Source organism: Eptesicus fuscus, chromosome 7 (assembly GCF_027574615.1).
Source record: "Eptesicus fuscus isolate TK198812 chromosome 7, DD_ASM_mEF_20220401, whole genome shotgun sequence".
Taxonomy (NCBI): domain Eukaryota; kingdom Metazoa; phylum Chordata; class Mammalia; order Chiroptera; family Vespertilionidae; genus Eptesicus; species Eptesicus fuscus.
In genome coordinates, this window is record NC_072479.1 from 28705063 (window position 1) to 28732948 (window position 27886).

General features: G+C 36.9%; 1 protein-coding gene and 1 pseudogene across 1 annotated transcript in view; both read right to left on the bottom strand.

Moving 5' to 3' along the window:
• Positions 1–27886, bottom strand: part of LRRIQ1 (leucine rich repeats and IQ motif containing 1) — a 248577-nt gene that overhangs the window by 54767 nt on the left and 165924 nt on the right. The window lies entirely within an intron of this gene.
• Positions 13305–13405, bottom strand: LOC114232342 (U6 spliceosomal RNA; annotated as a pseudogene).

The following is a 27886-nucleotide window of genomic DNA, read 5'->3' on the forward strand; positions in this document are numbered from 1 at the left end:
TACCAACATCAGAATTATGGGGGTCCCAGAAGAAGAGAGAGAGCAAGATAATGAAAACCTATTTGAAGAAACAGTGACTGAAAAGTTCCCCCACCTTGTAAAAGAAATAGATTTACAAGTCCAGGAAAAATACAGAACCCCAAACAAAAGGAATCCAAAGAGGACCACACCAAGACACATCATAATTAAAATGCCAAGAGAAAAAGACAAAGAGATAATATTAAAAGCAGCAAGAGAAAAACAGTTAGTTACCTATAAGGGAGCACCCATACGATTGCCAGCTGATTTCTCAACAGAAACTATGCAGGCCAGACAGGAATGGCAAGAAATATTCAAAGTGATGAATAGCAAGAAACTATAACCAAGATTACTCTATTCAGCAAAGCTATCATTCAGAATTGAAGGCCAGATAAAGAGTTTCAAAGATAAGAAAAAGCTAAAGGAGTTCATCACCACCAAACCAGTATTATATGAAATGCTGAAAGGTATTTTTTAAGAAGAGCAAGAAGGAGAAAAAGATAAAAATTATGAATAAATACGTTTCTATCAACAAGTGAATCTAAAAACCAAGGGAATAAAAAATCTGATGAACAAAATAAACTGATGAATATAATAGAATCAGGGGCATAGAAAGGGAGTGGACTGATAATTCTCAGGGGGAAAAGGGGAGTGGGGGATGCGGTAAGAGACTAGACAAAAATCATACACCTATGGATGAGGACAGTGGGGGGTAGGTAAGGGCAGAGGGTGGGGTAGGAACCTGGTGGAGGGGAGCTATGGGGGAAAAAAAGAGGAACAATTGTAATAATCTGAACAATAAAGATTTATTAAATTTAAAAAAAAGCTTTCATCAATTTACCACATAACTATATGAGGTTTCTCAATTTATTGAGCCCCTGGTCAACATTATAATATTACATATTTAAAGTTGTTGATTTTTTGACAAAAATATCATATAATATTATCTAATTTATATGTCTTTGTGGCTAGTGAGATTTTGCATTATTTAATACTAGTAGCCCATTTGCAGGAAAAATCCTGCAAGCGGCCGCTACGGCCGCATTCCCCGCCGCTGCTGCCGCTGCCGCCGCCACCACAGCCTGCGGCCGCCGCGCCTGCACCTGCGCACGCCGCTGCCACCCGCCCCGCTCCGCCCCACTCCGCCCTGCCCTGCCCTGCCCCGCCCCGCCCGGGCTTTCCCTCTGGCAGCCATCTTGCTTTCCGCTTTTCCTCCGTCTTCCTTCTAAGTTGTCTTCAGTCTTCACTCCTCCCTCCCTCCGTGTATGCAAATTAACCGCCATCTTTGTTGGGTAATTTGCATACTCGCCCTGATTGGCTGGTGGGCGTGGCTTTGGATGGTGGGTGTGGCTTGGATATAGCGAAGGTGTGGTCAATTTGCATATTACTATTTTATTAGGTAGGATATTTATTAATTATAGGTCATATAGGATATTCATTAATTATAGGTCATACTGTTCTCCCCAATAACCTACTGAATCTTAGTACTGAATTTATGTTTTTGTTTTCAATTGACTACTCGTGATCCTTTATCTGTTATCACTGGTGGAAATATTTACTCCTGCCCATTATTTGATTTTAGTTTTCATTATACTTTCAAAAGGGGGATTTTTTTCTTCTTTAGGAAAACACATTTCTTTCTTTCTTTCTTTTTTTTTTTCTTCACATTTCTTTATTTGTTAAATATCTTCTAAACTACAAGCAATGTCCTCCTTATAATTTATAAGTTTGTGCCTCTCAATTCAGTAAACTTCTAAAAGGAGATATAAGATTTCAGGAACAAATTCTATAATCTTCTGATACCTTGTGTTTCATGCTAAAAGATATTAGTTAACTTTTTTTGTAAGCAAAGTCCACTCTCTGTCTGTATTTCTTTAATTTCTGTTCCCTTCTTAATTTATTGCAATCTGATTTTATGAAATTGTCCTTTACTAAGAAGACTTTAAATTTTCTTCTCTGACAAGCACCTATATTCCTTTTTTTATGTTTGTAAACATAATTCTTTTTTTTTTTTTATTGCATATATTCTTTATCTTCATTGACCTCTTTGCTAAATTTAACCATACAGGCCATTTACTTTGTCTTGAAACTCGCTCCTCAGAAGGACTTTGCAACAGCCAAACTTCGAGTGCTCCTCTCAGGCTCCTTCAAAGATTCATTTAGATGACGGTGCTCCCATTCTACAAGTCCCTAAGAGACCACATTCTCAACTCCATGCCTGGCACTGTGCTGGCTTCTGAGGAAGGTCAGCTAAGGTAGACATTGTGTATTATCTCAGGAGGCTGGCAGCCTAGAAGACTAGGTATCACCAATCTGTATCTTATTTATATTTTCATATCCAGCTGAATTTCAGAATCACAACTTAGTTTTACCATTACCATTCCATTAAGTCTGTTTTCCTCCTGAATTCCCAAGGCATCCAGACCAGATATTCTGCAGTCAAGCCTGGCTGCTCATTTCTTAAGTACCAACATCTAATTAGAAACTTGCTCAAATTCACCTGCTAATACCTGGCTCCTCATTTCCATCTTTACTTCCCCCATTTCATTCAGGTGTACCTTCTTAAAACAGGAATGAGTGTGTAATGACATATGTGCAAAGTGCCTTTCTAATCTGTCACAATAAGAGACACCCCTCCTCCTAAGGCCAATGCTCTCAACTGTGCTCTGAATCCCAAGTATTCCATGTACTTTAGGATTCATTGCTATAATTTAGAATTCATGGTATTTTCTTTCTCTTGCCTCTCAAAAATGGCTTTCTATCTTCCCCTTCTCTCTCATCTTCCCTAATCAGATGAACTTTTTGAAATAGTAGATACAGTCCAGTCTCTAATGACTGATTGCCATCCATGCTCCAGCCCACTGCCATATGGATTCTCCCCCACACCATTCCACCGGAGCTGTTCACACTGAGATCACTAATACTGCTATGTCTTTGGGACTGTTTGAAGTTCTTATCTTGCTGACTCCTCTATAATATTATATACTGTTGTCCCCTCCTTCATTCTTAAAGGCTTATTTCCTTTGGATTTTGTTTCATACACTCTCCATGTGTTCTTCTGACCTCTGTCTTAATCTCAGGCTCCTCCAAGGATTCCTCTTTCATTGCCATCCCTTTCCAATTTCAGGATTCTTATTTGGGGTCCTATCCTGGCTCCATCTTATTCTATTTCCTGTATGAGGACATTCATTTAACTTCTTCAATCACTCTCCCTATCAACTTCTGAAATGTATTTATCTATAACCTCTCTACTTAGATATGCCCAGATAATTTCAAGTGAGTATGTCAAAAGACTGAAGCCATGCATTAAACCACCTTTTCCAAGTTGCTACCATGCTACCACTGTACATGTCAATGTACAGTGTACATTGTACAAGTCAGAAGCCAGAGTGTTGCATTGAAACAGCATTCTACGACCCAACTGCATATTTTACCTCCTAAATTTTTTTCACTCTGTCAAATCTCTTGCATTCCCATTGCCACTACTTTAATTCAGGCCACCACCACCTCCTCTGAATTATTATAACAGCCTCTCTCTGGTCTATTTGCTTTGGTCTTGCTCCTACATATATTATCTCCAAACACCAAATAGTCTTGCTAAAGTACAAATCTAATTATGCTACTTCATAGATTAAACTCTTGGTTTTCCACTGCTTTTGGATAATGTGCAAATTTTTTTGTATAGCACACAAGCCTTGCATATACTTTCAAGAAATTCACGTGTTAGGTTCCTGCTTTAATCACCCAGATATAATTGCTCAAAATGATCTCTTTCATCTATAGACTTTATTCTTTGTATTATCTACTTTACCAACCATGTTCTTGCTTCAAATCTTCATATCTCAGCTTTATTTTTTTTTTCTCCACTGTAGTCGCAGCTGGTCCCCACAGTCAATTGGCCTGCAGATCTCAGCTTTAGAAATTACATTCTTTGTAATTTCTGATTGATGCCTAACTGCTCACCTGCCAGCCTGGTTGCCCCTAACTGCCCTCCCCTGCAGGCCTGGTAACCCCTGAGCTTCCAACATTGCATTCCTTATTCAATTTAGGTAAGAGATGTCCTCCGAAGGATCCTATAGATCCCATAATAATATCTATTACATTATATTCTACTTTCCTATTCAATGTGTCTGTTTTGGCTACTAGAGTATAATTATTTAAATGGGACATAGAAGTATGGTGCTCAATAAATATTGGTGAAGTAAAGGAATCATTGCCACAGCTGATTAATGTCCTCTCAGAGCCCTGAGAAAGGTAGAGCTGGAATTTAGAATTTTAGGGTGCATACAAACCTGTGCATTGTGAAGGATACCCCATTATCTAAACACTAGAGGCCCAGTGCATGAAATTCATGCACTCGGGGGAGAGGGGTTCCTCAGCCCAACCTGCGCCCTCTCCCGGGGTGGGCTTAAGCCAGCAGTCAGACATCCTTAGCACTGCTGCAGAGGTGAGAGAGGCTCCCGCCACTGCTGCTGCACTCGCCAGCCATGAGCCCAGCTTCTGGCTGAGCGGTACTCCCCCTGTGGGAGTGCACGGAACACCAGGGGGCAGCTCCTACGTTGAACAGTATTGGGCCAAAACTGGCTCTTCAAGATCCCCTAAGGGGTCCCATATTGCGAGAGGGTGCAGGCCAGGCCAAGGGACCCCACTGGTGCACAATTGGGGCCAGGGAGGGATGCGGGAGGTTGGCCAGCCGGGGAGGGACCGCAGGAGGGCTTGAGGGTATATCTGGCCTGTCTCGCTCAGTCCCAATTGGTTGGACCCCAGCAGCAAGCTAACCTATAGGTCAGAACATCTGCCCCATAGAAAGCAGTTGAGTAGCCATAGCATATCATTAGCATATTATGCTTTGATTGGTTGAACAGATGACTGGACACTTAGCATATTAGGCTTTTATTATATAGGACTAGAGGCCTGGTGCACAAAATTCGTGAATGGGGGGTGTGTCCCTCAGCCCAGCCTGCACCCTCTCCAATGTGGGACATCCCTCTCACAATCCAGGACTGCTGGTGCCCAACTGCTTGCCTGCCTGCCTTCCTGATTGCCCTTAACTGCTTCTGCCTGCCAACCTGATCACCCTCTAACCACTCCCCTGCCAACCTGATTGATGCCTAATTGCTTCCCTGCCATCCTGATTGCCCCTAACTGCCCTCCTCTGCAGTCCTGGTCACCCCTAACTGCTCTCCCCTGCAAGTCTGGGTCCCCCCACTGCCCTCCCCTGTAGGCCCGGTCACCCCCAACTTCCCTCCTCTGTTGGCCTGGTCACCCCTAATTGTCCTCCCCTGCAGGCTTGATCATCCCCAACTGCCCTCCCTTGCAGGCCTGGTCCCTCCCAACTGCCCTCCTCTGCTGGCCTGATCGCCCACAACTGCCCCCCCTTGCAGGCCTGGTGCCTCCCAACTGCCCTCCCCTGCTGGCCATCTTGTGGTGGCAGCCATCTTGTGTCCACATGGGGGCAGCCATCTTGTGTGTTGGAGTGATGGTCAATTTGCATATTACTCTTTTATTAGCTAGGATAGAGGCCTGGTACACGGGTGAAGGCTGGCTGGTTTGCCCTGAAGGGTGTCTTGGATCAGGGTGGGGGTTCCCTTGGGGCATGGGGTGGCCTGGGAGAGGGGCCTCTGGTGGTTTGCAGGCTGGCCACGCACCCTGGCAACCCAAACAGAGGCCCTGGTATCTGGGATTTATTTATCTTCTATAATTGAAACTTTGTAGTCTTGAGCGGAGGCCAGGGCCAGCCAGGAAGCTTGGCTTCCTCCATTGCCAGGGAAACCCAGGCCTCCTGGTCGCTACGTGGCCACAGCCATCTTGGTCCGGTTAATTTGCATACTCGCTCCTGATTGGCTTGTGGGCATAGCGGAGGTATGGTCAATTTGCATGTTTCTCTTTCATTAGTGTAGATGATTAGCTTAATTATTTTAATAGAAACTTCACCTCAATAAGTCAAATTAGATTGGAATAAAAATCGAGAACTAACTTGGCATCACCAGCATAGAGAAGAGATAGGGGGATTAGGGAAGTTTCTGTGCCGAGTCTTCTGCTGGAAAAACTCCACCAACTTCTCCCCTGGGAAAGGAAGACAACCATGTCCCAGCTTTCCAAGCTTAGACCACCTCACCCCAATGGGGATGTGGCAGTGGGGACCTGCCACTTTTATCCCACACCCCACCTGGGTTATATATGCCCCACAAACCTGAGGCTTCCAGGGAGTTACATGCTGAAAATTTGAAGAACGAAGATGCTGTAGATACTGGGCTATTAGGTTTCTGGACGCTACTTATAATATCCCTAACTGCTGGATTCCCCTGCGGCAGTTTTCCTTAGACAGTGACTCATTTTGATTCTTTTGAACCAGAAATGTTTCCTCCTACTCCTCTTTTACTTGCCAGGTTCAAGAAACTTACTTGACATTCTTTCCAGGTGGGCTATACCATGGCAATTTGGAATGGCATTGTAGCTGTTGCATGGTGCCTCAGTAAATCTACACTGAAGCAATATTCTAGGTAAACATTGTAATAACAGGCAAAAATGTTATTGCCTACTCAGAAGACAAAGAAACCTGCTGTTCAGATACATGTCATTATTATGGAGGACCTTCTAATGCACTGTTCCAGAACCTAGGCATTTGAATATCTGATTATTAAATTTCAAATAATTTCTTAAAATTGTAAGGTGTTTACCTCATCTCTTTACTTTTGTGTGTTATTTTTATAAGTGGTAGAAAGCATTTTAATGGAAATCAAACTGGAAAATTTAAATACAGGACAATGCCTACCTTTCCATGTATATACTACATTTTTCCTAAGAAATATTGATATTACTGCTTGAGGTAGAAATATATCTTAAGTATTCATTGTATTAGGATAGTGAACAATACCTACTATTTTGACATTTTATAGAAGCTACTTTTAAGTCAGAATATTTAGTTTCTGATATCCATATTATCAATAGAAGCTGCATTTATATTTTTAATGGTGCATAGTTTCTTGTGTGTTTTTACATACTTTCCTACTACATATTGAATTTGTATGTTTAAAAAATTTTTACATCTAGACAAATAAATGCTATTCTTTAGCTGGTGCAAACTTAATACCTATCGTTTTTAGTAAGTATTTTGTCTTAAAAAGACAAATAATGAAAGTATATTGTTTAAAATTCAATTTACTTTTAACCAAAAAAAGTCTGAAAAATGGTAACTTACATAAGCCATTAAAATACTGAGAAATTTGAAGCATTCACTATTCCTGCCTCTACATGCCAAGTAATTATCTTGGTGTATATATGGTTACTTCAACAAAACTGATTTATTTTGTTTTTAATAAATATAAACCTGATATTTTTATATTTAGAAATGCTTAGACTGGTTGCTTTTTAATCTCAAAATATTTAGTTACCAAATTAGAAAAGGTATTTTATATAATGTGTATATATATGTATAATTTTTATATACAGTTTCATAATTTTCCTATTTAAATGTTCTACAATTGTGATGTTAGTCTTGTTTTTGCAGTAATTAAACCTTAATTGTTCTCACTTCCTTTCTTTTCTTATTGTTTAAAGAATTACATATGTCTTCTTTTTCCCAATTGACCCCTCCCCAGCCACTCCCACCCCCTCAGGACAAGCCCCCACCACTCAGTGTCTGTGTCCATTGGTTATACAAGTTCTTTGGTTGATCTCTTACTGCCCCCTGCCCACCCCCCCAAATCCCCTGACTTCTCTCTGATGTTGGACGGTCTGTTTTGTTTTTGTTTTTGTATTTGGATCTATTTTTGTTCATCAGCTTATGTTATTTATTATATCACACATATGAGTTTGATCCTGTGATATTTATCTTTCTTCAACTGGCTTATTTTGCTTAGCATAATGCTCTCCAGTTCCATCCATGCTGTTGCAAATGGTAAAAGTTCCTTCTTTTTTATAGCAGTACTAGAGGCCCAGTGCATGAAAACTCATGCACTGGAGGGGGGTCCCTCAGCCGCACCTGCCCCCTCTCACTGTCTGGGAGCCCTCAGGGGTGGGAGGCGACTTGGCGATCAGGGAAAGGCAATGCCCCCATCACACCTCTGCTGCTGCCACTGCCAGCAGTGCAAGCCTTGGCCAGCCCTGGTTACCTGAACCTCAGGCAGCCCTGGGCAGCTGAGCAGCCACCATCCAAGGCTTCCCTGTGCCTTAGGCCGGCCCTGGGAGGCTGTGGGGCTGAGGGTGGGTCCAGCCACACTGCACGCCTGCCACCCCCCCCCCCCGGGTGGGGCTGAAAGGACTGGGGGACTCCAGCGGGGCTGAGGGGACTGGGCACCGCCATCTTGTGGCTATGGGCATCGCCATCTTTGTGACAGCATGACAGCCAATTTGCATATTCCCTCTTTATTAGATAGGATAGTATTCCATTGTGTAGATGCACCACCGTTTTTTAATACACTCATCTGCTGATGAGCACTTAGCCTGTTTCCAAATCTTAGCTATTGTAAATTGTGCTGCTATGAACATAGTGGTGCATATATCCTTTCTGATTGGTGTTTCTGATTTCTTGAGATATATTCCTAGAAGTGATATTACTGGGTCAAATGGGATTTCCATTTTTAATTTTTTGAGGAAATTCCATACTGTTTTCCACAGTGGCTACACCAGTCTGCATTCCCACCAGCAGTGCACAGTGGCATAAAATTAGAAATCAACTACAATAATAACAATGAAAAAAACCCCACAAACACTTGGAGGCTAAATAGCATGCTATTAAACAATGATTGGGTTACCAAAGAGATCAAAGAAGAAATAAAAAGCATCCTAGTAACAAATGACAATGAAAAAACAACAATCTAAAATCTATGGGACACAGTGAAAACAGTCCTGAGAGGAAAGTTCATAGCTCTACAGGCCTACCTAAAAAACAAGAAAAAATGGTAATGGATTATCCAACCCTACAACTTAAAGAATTAGAAAGAAAGCAACAAGAAAAGCCCAGAGTGAACAGAAGAAAGGAGATAATAAAGATCAGAGCGGAGATAAATGACATAGAGACCAAAAAAATAATGCAAAAGATCAATAAAACCAAGAGCTGATTCTTTGAAAGGATAAACAAGAATGATGAACCTTTAGCCAGGCTCGCCAAGAAACAGAGAGGACCCAAATAAACAAAATCAGATATGAAAGAGGTGAAGTAACAACAGACCTCACTTCCTTTCTTAATGTCTGTTTAAAAAGTCATTTCAATTTTTAAAAGATGGACGATTTAAAATGCTATCTTCTCTAGCCATAGAATAACTTAGGAAAGCATTACTGAGTGAAACTGGTTATTCAGACTAAATGAAAATGAATATGCATAGCCTGTTTCTGTTATCTGTTGAGTGTTGTTACTGAATAAATGATGTAAGATGTTTCAAAAAAATTGACAATTAAAGGTATTAAATTAAAAAAAAAATAACACAGAAAAACTTCTCTGTCCTATAAGGCTACTTTATAAAATGTTCATAATATATGCAACCCTAGAAAAAGTTGTTCAGCTTTAAAGAAGTTCACTAAAAGAAATAAACTCTTTTTTTAATGGAAATATTCCTTTCTTTATGAAAAGCAAAATAAGGATTAATTAAACCCATATGCTTCAAATAAACCAGTTTTCTAAATTTTCAAATATAGCATAATATATACAGAGGGAGATTAAGATTCAATTGTCATTTGGGGCACACAAAAAGGACTAATTATTTAGATTTTTATACTTATGGCAATTTTCCCATGACTATTTTCTTTTCCTGTAATGGCTTTCCTCGTAATATAATAATAAAATACTCTTAGTTTCATGGATAGAGATGAGTTCATTTCTTTACCAAAAGCTTTTGGAGGACATGGTTGCATGCTGAGCAAAATGCTTCATGTGATGGAAATATTTTTGGTAACTTTGATAAATGGCTGATTCTATGTATTTTATGCTGGAAATACTAAAAATGTGATTTACATTATAAAGTATAAGTGGTCCGTATGTGTTTATTAAAAGAAGTTATTGCATCATACCTCACAAATAAAGCACAAATAAAATTGGAGTTTGGCATAAATGTTACACTAATAGAATTTTAAATTCATTAACATTTGTATAAATACTTGTTGATAGGCTGTTTATGGCTTCTTCCTTAACCAGTCCAATGTGTTGTTGGAATGTTGACAGCACTGGCATGTAACCAATAATTCTCTAAGAGCCATTTGTGTGTGACAAGCAACATCCCTATTCTTTTAAAATATATTAAATATATATGTAATTGATCACTAAGGAAAAATGACTTCATGAATAAAGAAAAGGGTTGTTTGTACAAAAGTTTAAAAACAGAAATTTTGGGAATAGAGCCAAAGCTATATGTAAGGGTGAAAGGCTAACTGCAGCCCTAATCACTGCTTTACATATTTCATTGTATTTTATGGCAGGAAGAGTAAAAAAAAAAAAAAAAAAGTACTAGAATGAAAAATACTTGCTAGTCCCTGACATTTGAATTAATTTCCAAAATTCATCTGTTTGGGGGGTTGGGTAATACATAAGTACATAGAGTGTATGAATGTGTGTGTTTTTTATGAAAGCAAAGAAAAATAAAAATGAGTTACTAAATTATATCCTTTAAAATATATGGATTTGCAGACAGTAGACAGAACATTTAATATTATGGAGTTACTATATTTAAGTGAATCTCTATGGAATAACAGAAATATTCTTTTACAAAGTGGACATTAGTGTACTTATCAACCAATTACAATAAGTGTCTATATTCAACTTATGTACAATTCTACCTGAAAGCATAGGTTTTGCCATTTGTATTGTTCAGTTGATCTGTATCTCCTCATTCATATCTTTCTAGCAGAGTACCATATAACACATAAAGTTGGTTCTTTGGTTTCTACTGTGAGAGATCAAGAATCACAAGTTGGTAAAGTCATAGAGATATTGACGTATAATATGTCTCCATGTTTGTTGTTATCTAGGGCTAGAAATAGGGTAAGTTAAGTGGGACACATGAAATACCTTAGGCACAAAATTTAAGGTGGTGACAAAAAAAACCCTCAATCATCAAATAAATATTATTTTAATGTAATATTTTAAAATAAAAATTAGAAAATCTATGATTAAAAAAATACCAAAGTTTTAAATGATGGGATCAGACAATGATGTGCCAAAACCTACTGAAGCCTGAAGTAAAAGGGAAAATCAGTAATACTGATTCTTCTCTGCCATGGTATTGGCAGATTTACCCATTTTTAAGAAATACTAAGTGTAAATAGGGTATTGTTTTTAGAACTACCATTGTGTAAAACTGCTTTCTACGGCTTCCTGTGAATCGGGCACACCACTTAAGTTTCCATTAGAAGAGGCACTGGAATTGTGACATATGAGAAATTAATTACAGAATAAATTAACACAGTCCTTAGAGAAAAGACTTCACTTTAGTCATCTATCTGCCTAGCCACTGACTTGAACAAAGTAAGTTGGCTTTTTCACTTATTAGCCATGTAATGTTGGGTAAATTATTTACCTTCTCTCTGTCTCAGTTTTCTCCTCTTAAAATGTCTATAAAAATACATAATAATATACTACATAATTGCCTAATATATATTAATGATTTCACAACTGTAGCCATTTTATTATTTTTTAAAAAGTGAATTGAACTTTCTTATGTATAGGCTTGTACTATCTAAATTGCCACACACTGAGACTCCCCTATCCTGGAGGTGAAACTATCTGCAGAAGTCTCTAAATCCAGACCCAGAACAAGGTTCCAGGGAGTCCCTGGCAGGAGGGGGAGATTCCAGTATTAACCACAAAACTATACTGAACACTATTCTGGATTAAGTCTAGGAAGTCCTCTTTATCAGAATTCTAAATCTGTAACAGGTATTTTTAAATGTATTTTATTTCATAATATATAAGGGCTTTACTGTGCCTTTAAGAAAGAAAAAAGAAAAGATAAGAAGGGTATACAGTCCTAATTGATTTGAAGTTATTTCAAATAATTTTGAGCAATTGCTCAGGACTAACCATGACAGAGGTTCCATTGACATGATTCTCTCTTGTTTCATTTTCTCAATTTAATTAGTCTCAGAAAATATTCTTCTATCCAACTCAGACTCCCTCAGGGAGTGTTAATATAGTAGGTCATCCAAACCAAGGCCCACCTGATAGAATAATGCCTGATGATGTAAGTAGGTTGACTTTTAAAATAATAAATACAATCTTAGTGGCCACATAAATTTTACTGCCTACTATTTTGGGTTTGTTTGGGAGTTTTTTGTTTGTTTTTCGGTATAGTGTTAAGACTTCAGGTCCCTGACATATCGAATAGTTTTTACTCTTTGGTAAAAAAAATCCGTAATTCTATTCATTCGTGTATTATTAATTGAAGGCCAAGTAAAGATTGTTAATTTCCTTACTAGTTTTATTTGAAAATAAGAAAGTGTTATTATATTGATACATTAATACAGAGGCTTGATGGAACAATTAAACGTTTTAAAAATATCATTGTAATAACTTTTTTATAGCTCTGGCTCATGGCACATATCTACACATTCATAAAGCATTTCTCAATGTCCATTAATGTTTTGCACCTAATAGGTGTTGCATGTTCTATATATGTCCTTTATGCAAATGTTATTAATAATTTCTATATTTGTCAAACTTTAGAATACAGATATGGTTCTGTTATAGACAGGAATAACATCATATGAAATATTGAATGCATATTAAATATTGTTTGCATTATAAGAAGCAATAAATAAATAAGTAAAAATAATTTTCCTTCACACTTTGAGTGACAACATACTAGAGACTAATAAACCTGGTACCAAAATTATTGTATTCTTTAGGTAATAATTTCAGCAAGTATCCCCATAGCCTGCTGAAGATATAAGAATTTTCTAATTGAATACTCCATTAGTGCAAAATTTTAATATTTTATTATAGTATCTTTAAAAAGATAGAATTTTGCTTTATGTAGCAAATTTTCATTTGTAAATGAATCAGGACCTCCATTCATGGATTTCACTTTTAATTGAAATAATAGGTAAAAGCATTATGGATCCACTCACACTGTAGTGGAGAAAGAAGTCAGGATAAGGCATTATAGGTTTTCCTATAAACAAAGTTAATTTCTAGCTTTAAAATATTTATATAAATATTGATTTGTAGAAGCTTTTTCATTTGTTTGGAGGAGAAATTGAGGGTGGGATTTTAAGCTTGAAGGGCCTACAATTGGACAAGTCACCCCAATTATCAGAGACATTGTTTGGTTATCCATAAACATTAGAAAATAAAGCAATATAAAGAATGCTTCATGGATTTGCATGTCATCCTTATGCAGAGGCTATGCTATCTCCATATCCTTCCAACTTTAGCACTGCATCTGTGCTGCAAAAGTGAGCACTGGGAGCTTTTTAATTACTTTTATTTTATTGTGATATATACAATGCATGCAAAATATTGTATATGCCATGTGATTACAATGTCAAGATTTATAAATAAATATATTACTGATATACACATAATTATGAAAATTATATAAATTATTTTAAATAATTATCTATAATAATAAAAGCATAATGTGCTAATTAGACTGGACATCCTTCCGGATGTCCTTCTGGATAAAGCTGGGGCTGCGAGGGATGCCAGGTGCCAGAGGGAAGCCAGTGCCGGCAGCCGGGGGAAGAAAGGTCTACTCTTGCATGAATTTTGTGCATCAGGCCTCTAGTATAAATAAAATATGCATATATATTTCATGTGACCTCTGATCATTAAAAAAAAATAGAACACTATTTTTCCAAAATATTTTACTTCTCTTAGGGGTAACCACTATGCTGAAATTTATAACCTTGACATTCTTGATTTCCTTTATAATCACCTATGTATTAAATATTATAGAATAGCTTTGCTTGCTTTTGAATCCTTAAGAAATTTTTGAGAACTGATTTAAGTCCAGTATATGTGAAAGTTTTGTGAATATCCAGTGTGTGCTTGAGGATAATGTACATCCTCCAAGTGTTGCGTGTTCTATATATGTTCTTTATGCAAATGTTATTAAATTGATTTATCAAACCACACCCTTATTGAATTTTTGAGTACTTGTTCTATAAATTACTAAGAAAGATACCTTGAAATTCCCCCAATATAGTTTGGAATTTTAAACCCCCTTGGCATTTCTTTAAGTTTTGCCTTATTATTTTTTAATTAATAACAATTCATTTTTAGAACATCTTTAAGACTAAAACAAAATTAGGTGGAAGGTATAGAAATTTTTTCATATGCTCCCTGCCCCTACTCAACCAAAGCCTCCCCCATTATTAGCATATTTACCTCCCCTATTCAGTGGTACATTTGTTATGATCTGCTAACTTACATTGAGACATCATAATCACTGAAAGTCCATAGTTTGCATTGCAGTTTATTTTTGGTACCGTGGATTTTATGAGTTTGCACAAATGTATAATGGCATGTATCCATCATTATGGTATTGTACTGCTCTGAAAATCCTCCACTCTCTGTCTCTTCATCCCTTCTCCCCTGCCCTGACCCCTAGAGATACTGACATATATATATATATATATATATTTTTTTTTTTATTGACTTTTTACAGAGAGGAAGGGAGAGGGATAGAGAGTTAGAAACATCAATGAGAGAGAAACATCGACCAGCTGCCTCCTGCACACCCCCTACCGGGGATGTGCCCGCAACCAAGGTATGTGCCCTTGACCGGAATCGAACCTGGGACCCTTCAGTCCGCAGGCTGACGCTCTATCCACTGAGCCAAACCGGTTTCAGCGAGATACTGACCTTTTTAATCGTCTCCATAGGTTTGCATTTTTAAGAATGTTACATTATTAGAATCATGAAGTATGCAGTCTTTTCAGATGGGCTTATTTCACTTATTATTATGCATTTATGTTTTCTCCATGTCTGACTTGATAGCTCATCTGGTTTTAGTGATGAATAATATTCCATTATCTGGATGTACTGCAGTTTACCACTTCATCTACTGAAGGACATCTTAGTTATTTCCTAATTTTTTTTCAATTATGAATAAAGCTGCTATAAACATCTGTGTTCAGGTTTTTTGTGTGGACGTAACTTTCCAATTCATTTAGGTAAATAACATAGAGTGTAACTACTGAATGGTAAGAGTATGTATAGTTTTAAAAGAAAACTCAAAATTGTCTTCCAAAGTGCTATGCCATTTGCATCCCCACCAGCAGGGAAGAGAGCTCACCAACATTTGGTACTGTAGGTGCTCTAGATGTAGGCCTTCCTAATGGGTGTGTAGTGGTATCTCACGGTAATTTGCATTTTCTTGATTAAATAAAATGTGGAGATTTTTTTTCATAGTTTTATTTGCCATCTGTGTATCTTCTCTGGTGAAATGTCTGCTAATGTCTTTGGCCCATTTTTAAAAATCAATGTGCTTTCTTCTTGTGGATATGTAAGAGTTCTTTGTATATCTTGGGTAGAGTCCTTTATCAGATACATGTTTTGCAGATATTTTTCTCCAAGTTTGTGGCTTGTCTTTTCATTCTCTTTAACATTGCTTTTAACAAAACAGGAATTTTATTTTATTTTATTGAAACCTAACTTGCAAATTATTTATTTCATCATTGTACCTCTGGTATTATATCTAAAAAGTCAAAGCCATACATAAGGTTATCCAATTTTTTTTTCCTATGTTACCTAAGAATTTTAGAGTTTTGCATTTTAAATTTAGTTCTGTGATCTGATTTGAGTTAATTTTTGTGAATGGTATAAGGTCTGTGCCTAGATTCAGTGATTTTTTAAATGTGTACATTCCCTTATTCTAGCAACTATTTGTTGAAACATTTTTAAAATGATAGACAATGTTTTGATAATATATGTTTCCAACATGGTGAAATAAATTGAAAGCCAACTTTGGTTACTATTTCAGGTAGAAAGTTTGCCTAGCATGCTTTAAAACTCCTAGGTCAGGGGAAAGGGGCTTTAATATTCATAGCACAGTAAGCAGCATGAACATGAGCATACTTGTATTGGTTTAGATACTGAGCTCATTGAAAGGTTTTTGTCCCAAGCTTAGGGAGCTCAAATATTTTATAATTAACCTGCCTTTTGTACTGATGAGAGAGTATTATCTTTATTAAATTGGACAGCAAGCAAATCTGCCCTATGCTTCAGAAGAGTCACTAGTTCTATCTTCTTAGGCTGTTTGCTTTATATTTTAAAATATATCTGGAATGGAAGGGTAGTTAGTGCCACCCTTCTAGGATGTTCAAAAATGCAAGAAAATTGTCTCACCACACTACCCCAAAGTCAATGTTGAATGTGAAACTCATGATCTACTTTTCCTTTCCTTCTATTAGAATTCAGGCTAAAGTAACTCTGTAGATATAGTTAACTTAACTATATCTATATTAATTTAACTATATATTAATATTTAACTATATTATGTCCCATTTAGTGTCAATGATATCAAGTGTTCAATTTGTAAAAAGAATTCTCTTTATAAAGTGTTTTATTTCTAATTTGAAAAGCATACTAATAAAAAAAAAAAAAACTAAGCCAAATAAGAAAAAAGTCAATAAGTTCTATCTTTAGGTCAAAATATGTTGTTTTATAATTCTATTGTAGCACAGAAACACATGGAGATAAAAGTTATTTTAGTCTTTCAGTGTGCATAGGTAAGAAATATGCTTTAAATAGTCACAAGTATATTTGTTATGCAAATATGTATAAAAAGCTATTCTTCAGAAAGTATTAACCATAGAAAAAGTACAGAGTTAGAGAATACTGGGGTTTCTGAGCAACTCATACATAATTTCCTATGGCTACAATGCTTATTGTGCTTATTCATTCCCACAATTTAACAATTATATTGTAGAAATTTACAAGTTCCTCTGTGACTGAATGTGGAAAATTTTGTTCAAAATTCTTTTTTATTTTCCAAAAGTTATTCACAAGAAAAAGTAAAGTCTGTGTTCTTTATTACACCTGGTATATTAAGAACCTTTAAAAAAGTCATTCATTTCCATATTCAGAAATACGACATTAAGGGAAATTTTGTGGGAAAATATGGTTTCCTGTTGAAGTGGAAACACTGTGGCGTTTGGAATCAGCCAGATGTAGGTTCAAATTCATACTACTCTTACATAAGCTCCAAACTTTGGTTGCATTCTTCAAAAATATGGGGATATTTTCTTTTAAGGAATGCGGTGAAGACTCAATGATATATAAAGTCTCTCAAGAATATTCTAGTTGCTCAACAAATAGCATTTTATTTTCTTTCCTCCTGAGGCAGCCACCTCAAAATAGTAAGAATATTATGTATCAATTCCTCAGGAATAGAAATTTACTAGAGCTCCTTATCATATTGTTTAATTACTAGTCTAAGGATAGGGGGTTTGTCTTAATGTATTTATTCTAGCTATACCCAGAGATAAATTAGAAATGAAAATTAATTTATTTCATAGTAAAAAGAAAACACTCAACTAATCTTTTTTTTTTTTTTTTTCAAATGAGAAAACTGAGGTTCAGGTGAGTTAAGGATATACCCAGGATGCAACAGCTAGCTAGTGACAAATCAGAAACCTTCTAAATCTTAAACTTGTGCCCTTTTACTATATTGCCAATACTAAGGCAAACCCGTGAGTTTAGAACTGTTTCAGACCACAGCTGAGTGCTTTCTTTTCATGTCCATAGGGGTTAAAAGTGCCCACTAATATATTCTTTTGAGTTATAGAGGCAGATGACAGAAAAATTTTTTTTAAGTCTCTAAACAAAAGCCAGTACTTTAGGTCATATGAGTCCTGAGTAAATCTCAGGTCTATAACGTTAGGTAAGAATCTAAAATTGTATAGACAATGCATACTAACAGTTGACCAGGCTCACTATTTTTTTCTTCAATTAATCTAACTTCATGTTTAATCCATCTATTGAGTTTATACTAATTAAAATCATTTTTATGATTTTATTAATCATATTTAATTTCTAGGACTGCTATCCAATTTTTTCAAAGCTTCCTAATTTTGCTAGTTTCTTATATTTTACTAGCTTCATTATATTTTAAAATACATATTGATGTATGAAAATATGTAATACATTATATAGTTCATCAAGTTAAAGACATTTTTATTCTGTAGCTGATAAATCTACTACATTCATGATTCAATGAACTGATTCTCTAGTTTATTTCTATTTGTCCTCACTCTAGTGTGTTTACTTGAAATGTTTAGTAATGTTTTGACTGTTTTAGTTTATTATAATACTAGAGACCCATGCACAAAATTATGCATGGGAGGGGGGGATCCCTTCAGCCCAGCCTGCACCCTCTCCAATCCAGGACCCCTCAGGGGATGTCCAACTGCCGGACATCCCTCTCACAATCCGGGACCACTGGCTCCTAACTGCTCACCTGCCTGCCAGCCTGATCACCCCTAACTGTCCCCCCTGACGGCTTGGTCGCCCCCAACTGCCCCCCCTACTGGCCTGGTTGACCCTCACTGCCCCCCTCTGCCAGCCTGGTTGCCCCTCACTGTCCCCCCCACCACCACCCTGGTTGCTGCCAACTGCCCCCCCCCCTGCCAGCCTGGTCATCCCTCACTGCCCCCCCTGCTGGCCTGGTCACCCCAAGCAGCCTGCTGTTCAGTCGTTTGGTCGTCCCTGACTAATTCCTCCACCAACCTGGTCACCCCACGCAGCCTGCTGTTCAGTTGTTTGGTCGTCCCTCATTAACCCCCGTGCCAGCCTTGTCGCCCCCTTGTTGCAGCCTGCTGTTCAGTCGTTACTGTGAGGGCATCCTGACCAATTTGCTTATTACCCTTTTATTAGTATAGATACTAGTAGCCCGGTGCACGAAATTCGTGCACAGGGGGAGGTGTCCCTCAGCCAGGCCTGCACCCTCTCCAATCTGGGACCCCTCAGGAAATGTCCAACTGCCGGTTTAGGCACGATCCAGCAGTCGGACATCCACCTCACAATCCGGGACCGCTGGCTCCTAACCGCTCACCTGCCTGCTTGCCTGATCACCCCTAACCACTCTGCCTGCCAGCCTGCTTGCCCCAACTGCCCCCACACCAACCTGACCGCCCCCAACTGCCCTCCCCAGCTGGCCTCATGGCCCCCAATTGCCCTCCCCTGCCAGCCTCACGGCCCCCAACTGCCCTCCCCAGCCGGCCTCATGGCCCCCAACTGCCCTTCCCTGCTGGCCTCATGGCCCTCAACTGCCCTCCCCTGCCAGCCTCATGGCCCCCAACTGCCCTCCTGGAAGGTCTCCTGGTCTAATTAGCATATTACCCTTTTATTATTTTTAGAGTTGTGACTTTAAACTATTCAACTCAGAAAGACTTTGACTCTTCTGCCAGGTACTAGAAGATATATTCCCACTTACTTTGGAGAGATCACTCCTAAGCCATTACTTGCTACACCTAGCTGTATAGTATTGTGTTTATTCCCTTTTATAATTTTTAACATTTATTTTTAATAAAAATTATATTTAAGGTGCAGAACCTGATATACATATATGTAGAGAAATGATTACTACTGACAAGTTAGCTGACATATAATACCCTCACATAGTTATTTTGTGTTTGTGTGTGTGTGAGATAAGGGCACCTGAAATCTACTCTCAGTAAATGATCAGTATTCGGTACAGTATTAGCTATAGTCATCATGCTGTGCATTACATCTCAAGACTTATTCATGCTGCCCTAACTGGTTTGGCTCAGTGGATAGAGCGTCGGCCTGCGGACTGAAAGGTCCCAGGTTCGATTCCAATCAAGGGCATGTACCTTGGTTGCAGGCACATTCCCAGTAGGAGGTGTGCAGGAGGCAGCTGATTGATGTTTCTCTCTCATCGATGTTTCTAACTCTCTATCCCTCTCCCTTCCTCTCTGTAGAAAAATCAATAAAATATAAAGAAAAAAAAAAAGACTTATTCATGCTTATATTCACGTTTTCTTGTTTCTAACTTTTGAGGAGTTCTCCACCTTTGTTGCTAAGGAGGAGAGAACAGAATTTTTAGCATAGTGAAGTTATTTTGAATGATACAATAATGATGGATATATGTCATTATGCCATGGAAATAAGTGTGTAGCAAAAGTGAACCCTAATGTAAACTATGGACTTTGGGTGATAATGTGTCAGTGTAAGCCCACTGATGATAGGAAATGCACCACTCTGGTGAAGGTTGTTTATAGCGGGGAGCCTGTGTATGTATGAGGTATATGAGGTGTATGGGAACTCTACTTTCTGCTCAGTTTTGCAATGAACCTAAACTGCTTAAAATGATAAAGTCTATTTTAAATACTTTTTCCACTTCAGTATTTTAGGTGAGCTGTACATGAATACTTAGTTCACTACTACATTGCTCTGGAACAGAAATCTTTTTAACAATTACTGTGGAAGCAGAAGTTCAACATGCCAAGGCCAATAGATTAATTTCAGTGAAGAGTATGTGTCTGAGACGGCTGGTGGGGATATTTGGAGGTAGAGATAAGCTTCTAGCAGCAGTAACAGGTGCCGTTGTCTAGTGAGACCTTATATGCCAAGTGGTCCACGCACTTCAGCACATTCCCTCACAAAGACTTTGAGGTGCACAATAATATTGCCATTTTAAATAGAAGAATGCTTCAGCTCAAAGAGGTTCCTTATAATGTTGCAAAGAAAGTGGTGCAGCCAAGAATTTAAAATTAGTCTGAAGGTCCCATCAGAATATTTCTTAAATATATTATCATAATATTTTGTATCTTTCCACCAGAGAAAGAACATCCAGGTCCCAATTTAGTCTACACTCATATGTAGAATTTGGGAGTCAATAATTACTTTTGTATTTTCTATCAAAAATAATTTTTTATTTAGTCACTACATACATATTTTTTCTACTGTTCATGTATCTTTTTGAGATACTTTGATGCTTCTTAATAGCTTGATATCAAAACCTATGTAATTTTCTTCTTTTGCTTTTCAAGATTTCTTTTAATTCTTCAATTACTTCCTATTTCATGTTTACTTGCCTTCTATATTTCCCTACTTTTACTTAAACTGTCTCTTTTCCCTTCTACATTTTTCTCAGGGTTCATATTATGGCAGGAATACATACAACATCTTTGAGAATAGTGAATGAAGTTTAGGTACAGTCTATAAAGGCACTTCTTGGAGGGTCATTCACTCCATTCACAGAGTAACGTCAGGGCTGTCAGGACAGTGCTGCTATTCAAGGTGCACCCTCTCGATTGAATCCAGCCACTTTCTTTGTCTTAGCTCCACCTGGAGGCCCCAAGTTAGCCACCCTTAGGTATGAGCTACTTCACTCCCAGATCGCATACCCTGGCACTACCCGGCTGAGGGAATGTCTGAATTGCCTGTTTATCTTTTCCTGGGATTTTGCTTATTTTAACGTGGCCTTTCAATTGCACAAATTTAGTGCCTGTGCTTGCCTAGATTTCAGATGCTTCACCTTGTTCTGTCGCTATTACTTAAGGCCTCAGTTTAGAATGAGGTTTGCATAACAGGACAGGTAACATTGCCTTGCTGGGCCTTATTTCTTCATCTATAAAACCTGGGGATCACAATTCCTATGCCTTACTGAGAGAGTTGGATCATCTTAAAAGATTGATGTGATATAGGAGTGATACTAAAATTTTTATAGCTTTATGGCATGGTGCTGACCAATCAGAAAGGATCCTGGCTTTGAACTGGAGCAGAGTTCTGAAGGGCACCTTCTGTGTAGGACAGTTATCCTTTAGTTACGAAATGTCTGAGGTATACGAGGTGAATGGGAACTCTACTTTGGGAGCCTTGGGAGGAGATTTCCATGGGAAGAATAAAGCAGCCGCAGTGCATGGGGTGGCTGGAGTGGGGAGAGGCTCATGCTTGGACATGCTAGTCTTATATCAGGCCTATTTAAATGCTCTCCAAATTTTAGAGCACTATATTACTTCACAGTATCTATGACGTTTTGATCGTGATGTTACTGGAAAATGACAAGTAGAGGTTTTCATGTGTGTCAGCTGCCACCTGGCTGACAGCAACTTCTAAGCTTCCATCTATTATGAATGCCACCTGAGTGCAGAGAGATGAACATGTAAAAAAATGCAGATCTTGAAATAAATTAAATGCTAAATAATTTAATAATATTTTATTAGCAAACTGTATTCCATAATATAAAATGCAATTATCCATAACAGTCAATCTTGGATCATTAAACTAGCTTATCCCAAACAAGATTTATGCTACATAATTTTTTTAGGGTTGCTCTGCTATAAATTTGATATATTTTATGTGAATTGCTTAAATTTTTTTGAATGCTTACTATTCTAACAGCTGAGGATCTAGGTGTGAACCAACAGAGTCCTGAACTTTAGCAGCATACACAATAAAGACCTTCTGACTGTAGCTATTAAGCATGTACTTCTGCATGAAATAAGCACTAGGGAAAGGTCTGTCAGCCCTATGCTCAATGGGAGTGAATAGGAAGGGGATTACTCTTTGCTTCAGTCTCATCAGGTACACTGTCCTCATGATGTGCTTTGTGAAGCCCTCGGAGGCTTACAAATGCATCTCCCTGGCTGCTCTGTGAAGAAGCCAGGAGATCAGACCCACTTCCCAAACCAGAGCCGATGTACTCTTAGCTGCTTTACACACAATATTGAATTTTGGGTAATATTTCATTCAAAGAAAGGTTTTCCTGCTAACATATAAAGTTGGAAAGCCATTCATCTGGTAGACAAACCATAATCTCAGCATGAAAATGTTTAGATTAAATTTCCAACTCTACCGCCCATTTATAATTTGACTTCAAATAACCAAACCATGTCTAAACACATGACTGACAAACAAATGATTCCGAATGATTCTGATCCTAGCTTTCAGTTAAACTGTGAAGAAGGCTATGCAAATTATTCTATTTGGGCTGCTGTGCATGGGACGGCCTTCATCCCATAAAGTGATTATAAAAATTGTGGTCCTATCCTGTATCCATTATGTTTTCCCCTCCTTTGGGATGCATTTGAAAAAAGAAAATAACCATAATAATAATGATTACAATATGTGCTGGGAGTTGTGACATACCCTTCACACTGCATACATTTTTTATTTATTTCTCATAAACTCTGAGTGATGCTCCCTATTTTTAAGGTGAGAAAATGGAGGTTCAAAGAATTAAGTAGTTCACCCGGAGACAGGGAAGCATCGATCAGACTGTCAAACCTCAGAGGGAAGGTAGGGGAGGGTGGGGGTAAGGGGGAAAGATCAACCAAAGGACTTGTGTGCATGCATATAAGCCTAACCAGTGGTCACGGACAACAGGGGGTGGGGGCATGCGTGGGGGGGGGGTTGGGATGGGAATGGGGGGATGAGGACAAATATGTGATACCTTAATCAATAAAGAAATTAAAATAAAAATAAAATCCATAGCTTTATACACTTAAAAAAAAAGAATTAAGTAGTTAGCCCTGGTGACAGTGGTGAAGCTATGACTTAATGTAGTGGGCTTCCTGCTTTAGTCCTTATCCTCCTTACACTCTGTCATGCTACCTCTCTACATCAACTTTCTGTACCTTAGACAGGGACAGATAGGGGGAGGAAGAGGTGGTGGAAAGTAGTGCATTCTTTGAGACAGGCAAAGGTATGTGGTAAATAAATGTTGCATACAAAAAGTTTAAAAATGCACTGAAATAATAAACCTGCTTGAGAAATAAATAAACATTTGTTTTAAAGACTAATAAATCACAGATTTCTCATTTGAAAACCAAAATTTTTGCATATTCCACTACATGCAAAATGCTACTATTAAAGTACTCAGACAGACATATATACCCAAAATAACAGTTTTAGACCATGGAAGGACAGACTGCATGTGTAACTGAGACTAAGGGGGCTGACAAATCTATATAGGCAGACCAACTTTCCTGGCTAAGAACCAGGAGTTACGCTTGTTACATAGAACTCTCAAGGGTACCATGCAATCAGAGGTCACAATCGAGGCAACAGAAGCAATATCACCATATCAGAGAATGGGCCAATTCAGACCTGGTCCCTGACAGTCACTGAGGTCAAGGCTTGCGGCAAATAATTGTATTAAACAGGAATACTCCCTACACACTTTTGGAATTGTCATCTGAACAAACAAGTCCAGGTCATCTGTAGGTTAAATCTGAGTTCTTTTTTTCTGGTATTACAGCTTACTTTCTAGTCTTAATCCCTTACAGTTTTTAAACTTATAACTGTAATTTTCTTTTAAGCAGGTAAATGCTCAATAATTTTTTGTTTTCTGACCTTCATTTAAATTCATGCATTTGTCATTCATTCCATTTTATTATTTGTTCTCAAATGAATTTTAAAATTTGGACTATAGTGATAGTACAATTTAAAGTTCAAATCTTTAATGTATAAAGTGTACTGTGCTTAATATAACATAAAAATAGTCTTGTATTCAAATTAAATGATTATAAAATTTTGTTAATTAATTACTATATATATATCACTGTATATACCTTATATGACAGCAATTAAATTCAGAATAGTAATTTTAGATACAAGATAAAAAATTATAATTAGTAATTAAAACGAAACAAAAGTTTTATTTATAAATAAATAGCTTAAATATCCATTTAAATAAAATAGGGAAAAGAAAATATATATGTAATAGAGTTGAATTCAGTTTTATATGAGATACGTGATATACAATATTGATAAGTTCATATTTCCTCACAGCAATTTGGAATTTATGAATTATCACCACCACTTTTTAAGAAACCTCAGATCACATTTGAAAGTTTATTTTTAAGCCATGTTTTTAATATAATGGTAAATATTTAGTTATGCTACTATCTTAGTATTGCTTAATTTAAATACAAGTCCTTGAGAGATTATTCTTACTATAAATGTCATTTCTTTACATGCTTTCCACAATTACGCTTGAAAACTGTGTATTCTAGGGCTCTTTTTATTCACATAAATTCCAGGCAGTAAGAAAATCAAGGATTTGATGCTTGATTTTATTTTACATGTATTTATATTTCACTCTTAAAAATTCTTAGAGTTAATATTTAAAGTATTTATACCCACACAACACACACGCAGGTCCATGACAGTTCCAAATGAAAAACAAAATAAACCAAATTGTAAAACTGGAAGACTAAAACTGGAAACAGTTCAATATTCAACTGCATAAGAGTGAAACTCTCCTTTTTCATGGCTGTATAATTAGTACATCATCAACAGAAGACTGTGGTCCTTATGAGTAACCTGACACATCACATTCTAAAATACCATCAATATACTTCTCTCACTGTTTAATCAAACTTATAGTTTTTTAGTTGTTTATTTTATAATAATTCTTTAGGATGTGTGTAACCAAATCTGAGAATTTATATTGTTCGATAAATTATATAATCCTTATAGAAGTGTAAATCTCAGCTTTGTTTAAACATCTCAGACTGCATAAATTTCAGAGACTCTTCTCAGTATTTACTTTTTAAAAATTCATATTTTAAGTTTAGTGCTAATATATTTTTAATGATTAAGTTTATTAATTGTACAAAAAGAGAAAGCAGCAAACATGTTAAATATTAAAACTGTTATTTTAAGGGAACAATTTTTTACCTCATTAAAATAATAAATATTTCATAACATTATAATTCACATCCAAATTATGGGAAAACCAAAAATAATAAAAATTATCTATAAGTCAATTACATTTTCAGATCAGCAAAATGCACTGTGAGATTGTTCATTCCCTTAATCCAATTTTCAAAGGTGTTTTAGCAGCTCAAATAGATGGTTAGACACATTCCTATCATACTTTCTGAAATGTATAGATGGTTTTTGCTGTTATGGTTATTCTTTCATAATTTTAGGCTTTCTACTAGTATAGCTATAAATATTAATAAAGACAAGACTATACTCATATACACACCTATTCACATAAGCATGTGCTTATGTAACTGAAGTTATTTTTAAAATCACTGTTTCAAACTATTCTGGTGAATTATTGACATAGCTTTATTTATTTATTTATTTATTTATTTATTTATTTAATGATCTGAATTACCTTAAAAGAAAAGAAATGAGAAACTTTACTGCAAGTTAATCTTTTAGAGGTACCTGGTCATTATCTATCCTATGGGCAATAAAATCAATTATTTGGGCAGTGCTAAAAGTGATGAACAAATAGAAGGTAATACATTTCATTTTTATTCTTTCAGATTTAACATACACAATTCCACTTTAAAAGAGAAAATTTTAAACTGTCATCTACTTTAATTCTATGGCATTTGACTTGTTTCTAAAATTATCTGAGTTTCGCACTCTAAGACCTGGGTCACAACCTTAGTTAGGGACAGGAAATAGTTATCAGGTCACCGAGTGGTCAAATGGAAAAGGATTTGAAATGCTTCAGCACTTAGACTCTATTCATTGAGATGATTGACTGCTACGTTGTTTAAAGGTTGAACTTTCTTTGCTGGTATGTCAGCTTATGTCTGTATAATTACAGCAATTTAAAAATATCTACAGAGTATAAACAGATTATAATAGTATAAGTAAACAATCTTATACATCTACAAAAAGGAACCATCTTTAGGACATGCACAGATACTTTAATTAACAACTTATCTGAGTCCAAGGCTAATATAACTCCCTTGGCAGATGGGTGCAACAAAACTAAGGGTAAAGAAAAGAAAACTTAAAAGTTATTTCTCTCTGCTATTTTTCTTCTAAAGTAGACTTGAAACTTGCCATGTTAATTTAGCACCACATTTTAATATTATGCTGGATAAATCATATAATTCTTCCCATATAATAATGATTAATCCAAGCCCATAACAGATGTTTTTTTCTATTTTTTATATGCACCTGATATTACTTCAGGTGAATACAATCCATCTTTGTTGATGGAAAAAGGAAAAATAGGGAAAAGTTGGAGCAAAATGAGTAAATATTTGATTTGACTCATTTAGCACTTGATCAGTTTCCCTAGAGTACACAATCATTACTTGAAATTAAAATGATCATTTTGCACAGTTCCCAAGGCATGTAGTGTCAGGAATTTTATGCAGAGAGAAGTGTATGGCTGGAAAAATATTTTAAAAACATATAAAAACTGATAGAAGAGAATTAAGCAAAAGCATTGTTTGACTAACTCACTTTCCAATGTTCGGAAGCCTAAGAATAGGACGTTATAAAAATTTTACCAAAGAAAGGTATTATTTTATATTGACATTATTCCATATGATCACTAAAACTTAAGAAATAGATGTTTTATTCCACAAATGTGAAGGGAAGCAATCTTATTACTGATGGACAGAAAGTTGGAAAATTAGGCACAGATTCTATTTATAAGTTTTATTTTATAATAAGAAGCTGGGCCATTAAACCCCTGAAACCAAAGCTGCAGTGCGTGCACTGGAAGGCCCCTGCAGTCTTTTACAGCTTTTCGGAGGCCTGGGCTGTGAACTGGGTTTGCACTCTGCCAGCAGAGCAGCTCTGACCCGTGGAGAGCCCGCCTTCAGATCAGCACTGCCTCAGGCCCTTCTGCTTTCTCCAAGAAGTCTTACATTTCAGGCATCAAGTTGAATTTCTTCTGGAGATGATTAACCCAAACCCATGACAGATTTTTTCCAAGATATCCAACCCCTTATGTTTATTTTATCCTGGCTCTTTTTTGGATGTACTGGACACAAGTAACTTACTCATTTTACATGTTAAAGGGATGGTGAAGAGCCATTAATTCCATTAAAATAACCCTTAAAAAAATTCCCTTAAAAGATGAGAAAATATTTTAATGTGCCAGGCTCTATTGTGTGAGCTCATATTCACTATATGATTTAAAATGTTAAGAAAGATGTTTCTCTTCTACTATAAAAAAATTCAAAGCATTTCATCACA